Source organism: Mirounga angustirostris, unplaced genomic scaffold, assembly GCF_029215605.1.
Source record: "Mirounga angustirostris isolate CCGP_5_RB_7025 unplaced genomic scaffold, mMirAng1.0.hap1 SCAF_4, whole genome shotgun sequence".
NCBI lineage: Eukaryota > Metazoa > Chordata > Mammalia > Carnivora > Phocidae > Mirounga > Mirounga angustirostris.
The window spans coordinates 115,011,040-115,014,954 of record NW_026991712.1 but is presented as its reverse complement, the minus strand read 5'-3'; the positions used below and the strand labels follow the sequence as shown (position 1 = coordinate 115,014,954).

At 40.8% G+C, this 3,915-nt stretch overlaps 1 pseudogene; it reads left to right on the top strand.

Annotated features, from left to right (window-relative positions):
- The first annotated feature begins 2,999 nt into the window (after positions 1-2,999).
- Positions 3,000-3,654, top strand: LOC123859409 (CD9 antigen-like; annotated as a pseudogene).
- Positions 3,655-3,915: the final 261 nt, after the last annotated feature.

Here is a 3,915-nt window from a genome sequence, read left to right as displayed (position 1 = left end):
TCCAGAGCCCATACTTATGACTGTGCTCTACTATCAGAAGATCAGCCACGCTGTGGGACTTTCTGAGGCTCACATGGCTGTTGGCGGAATTCAATGCCTTACATTGCAGGGCTGGGATCCCTCTTTCCTGCTGGCTGACAGAGGCCCTGCAATTCCTTGCCATGTGGCCCTCTCACAACATCACAGTTTTCTTCTCTCCAGTCCAGGAGAATCTCTCTCTCCAGAGTGCTAAAACTGAGTCCTATACAATCAAAGAAGTGATGATCCCATCACCTTCGCCATATAATGTAACTGAACTAAGGGAGGGACTATCTCATCATAAAAACAGGCCCCTATTCATGCTCAAGAGAAGGGGATAATACAGGACACATACACCAGGGAATCTTGAGGGCCATCTTAGAATCTGTTACACTGTCCCAAAAGTGGATCTTGGAACAACGATTGTTATGAAAGTTATTTATGAAGAAGTTTTCCAAGAAAAAAACAGCAAAGTAATGGGAAAGTGGGGGCGCCTGGGTGGCTCAGTCGTTGGGCATCTGTCTTTGGTTCAGGTCATGATCCCAGGGTCCTGGGATCAAGGCCTGCATCGGTCTCCCTGCTCCGCGGGAAGCCTGCTTCTCCCTCTCCCACTCCCCCTGCTTGTGTTCCCTCTCTCACTGTAACTCTCTCTGTCAAATAAATAAATAAAATCTTTAAAAAAAAAAAGAAATGGGGAAGTCGGCAGAGAAGTTAAGGGAGCCAAACAAGGATGCCAAAACTCAGCAAAGTCTCGTGAGGAAGAACTTTAACTCAATTCCAACAGGGAGCTGTGCAGTTTAGGTTCCACCCAAGAGTTGTCCAGATCAGGACTGAGGGGGTATTAAACTCCCATTCCAACTGGCCATTGGTAGCAGGGCTGTCCACCGAGAATGCAAATTCCCAGACTCTTCAGGTATCCGCAGGCAAACTCTAGACACTCAGCCTAAAAGCAGCTTCCTAACAAAACACTGCAGGTGCTGGCTGTCAGAAATGAAAACCTCTGGGGGTCAACATGAACAAAATGGTAAAGGGACCTGAGGAAATAGTAGGGGAGCATTAACATCATCTGTTATATGAACTTTTGATAAAAGTTTTTAAATATCAAAATTACATCATTTTGTTATAAAGAAATTACATGAATGTAATAAACTGCTTAATGAAATTATATAGAATTCTGGTTTTGGCAAAATGATAAGCTAAGTTAATATGGAAACCCCACACACACATACATACACTATGACAATATAGACATACTGAATAAATCTGGAAAGAAAGAACCTGAGAGAAAGTGATTGTTTAAACCTCCAGTATGAAGCCTTGAACTCACTCTCAATCTGAACATGCATAAAAAATCTACCAGAATCAGCATAACAAAGGCTTTGAGAACAGAACTATGGTGTAGACCATCAGGGAAGGTGCAAAACTGTGAAAACCAGAATAGCACTGCAAACTCTTTGAAAACTAAACTGACATTCAAAGCCCACAGAAACCAGGTCAGGACTTGAAGTCTAAATCTCAAAGTGTTAACTGCTTGCTTTAAAAAAGAGAGAAGAAAAAAGGGAGAAGAAAGAGAAGGAGGAGGAGGAGAAGCAGAAGTCATTCTCCAGATTTTAACTGAGCCCAGAATCTCATAGCACAGTATTCAAAACGGCCAAGATACAGTCCAGAATTACTCAACATGCAAAGAACTAGGAAAATGTAGACAAGTGAAAAGAAGAGGCAATCAACAGACCCCAACACTAAGATGACCCCAAATATTGAAATCATCAAACAAAAAAAGCTATGGCAATTATTATAACCATGCCACAGGAAGTAAGGGCAAACAACAATCTAGCAACAAATGGAATTAATAGGCATTTTCACCAAATTAGTATTAAATGAAAATTCTATAACTAAAAATTACAAAAACAGAAATTTTTTAATTCACCAGACAGACCTCAATAGTAGAACAGAGCTAGTGAACTTCAAGATCGATCAGTAGAAATTATCCAATCTGAGTAAGAGTAGAAATGAATCTAATCCGAATAACAGGGAAAATTTTTAAAAAATAAACAAGGCTTTGTATTGGAGCAATATTAAAAGGTCTAAGATTTATCTTGCTGGAGTCCCAGAAGGAGAGGAAAAGAAAATGGTCCAAAAAAATATTTAAATAATAGCTGAAAATGCCCCAAATTTGGTCAAAGACATAAATTTACAGATCCAAGAACCTCAGTGAACCACGTGGGATAAATTTAAAGAAATCCACACCCAGACATATAATTAAAATGCTTAAAGTTTTCCCCAGTTCTGCTTTCCCCACCTTTCACAGGTGTGTCTCCTGATAGCACCCCACAGAAAACCTCCACGTATAAATTTCAGAGTCTCAGAGTCTGTTTCCCGGGGAACCCCACCTGTGATATAGTAAAATTAAGTTTACCTCTAGAGAAGGAGAAGAGGAAATGGAATTTGGAGCATGAATAGGAAAAAGTTCATAGGCTTAATCTGGGAATCAGTTATTTTATTTTTTGTATGTTTGAAATATTTTATAATTTCTAAAAATATATGCATGTCTCCAGCAGAAATTGTGATACATATCATGGTAATTTAAGCCAAATATTTCTGCCAGTTATGTAGTAACTTCTAGAAAATTCATAGTATGTAATGTAGGTAATAATCTGGCCCACGGGGGGAAAAAAAACTTTAAATATTGAGATGTCAAGTGAAACGGCCTACATGTACAGAGCTACTTTTTTTTCTGAAAATCACTTGTAAAAAATATTTTTAAAGTCTAGAGAGAAGAACAATTCTGCAATAAAAACAAATATCCTATTTTCACCAGACCAAAATGATAAAGACTTTTTTAACAGAGTTTCTTGGTTTTTAATAGCAATTTGAAAGAATAACAGTATCAAAAAGAAGTTCAGGCAGCCGCAGACACCTTAGGTCCTGGCCGTGCACACGCCTCGTGCCACACCAGCAGTCCAGCCTGTCCAGCCTTCACCATGCTAGTCAAAAAAGGCACCAAGTGCCTCAAATACCTGCTCTCTGGATTTAGTTTCATCTTCAGGCTTGCCAGGATTGCATTCCTTGTCAGTGGACTTAGCTCTGAATTGAATCCAAGGCCAAAAGCATCTTGGAGCAAGAAAACCATCATTCCAGCTTCCATACTGAAGTATAAATTCTGACTGCAGCCAGTGCCCTCAGGAAGCTGGTGGGTTTCCTGGGCTGCTGGACTACTGTGCAAGAGCTCAGTGCATGCGGGGATTGTTCTTTGGCTTCTTCTTGATGATATTTGCCATTGAAATAGCTGCAGGCAGGTGGGATATTCCCACGAAGATGAGGTGATTAAGTCCAGGAGTTTTACAAGGATACCTACACCAAGCTGAAAGTCAAGGACAAGCCCCAGTAGGACGCTAACAGTCATCCCCTCTGCATTGGACCGCTGTGGTGTGGCTGGAGGAGTGGAACAATTTATCCGCCCCCAAAAGGATTTCCTCTCAAGCATCCTAGTGAAGTCTTGCTCTGAGGCCATCAAAGAGGTCTTTGACAACAAATCCCACATCATCCGTGCATGGGATCACTGCGGTGGTAATATCTGGCACAGTCTTCAGTACGACCCTGTGCTGTGCTATCCACAGGAACACAGAGAAGATTTAGAGTCAGCGTGTGCCCCTGAGCAGGAAAGTTCACCCCTGGAGATGGCTGATTACTTTCTTGGGGGTTTTTGGCAGGGGGGAGGGGCACTAACTTTAATATTCATTCTGCATTTCCAAAGGAAAAAAGTGATCCTGTGTTTGTTTTTTTAATGCTTTATTCGATATTGGTATTCGTAGTTGCTTTGGTTTGTTTGTTTGGTTGGTTGGTTGGTTGTTTTTGTTTATTAGGTTAAGCAGAAATCCTGCAATGAAAGGCACTATA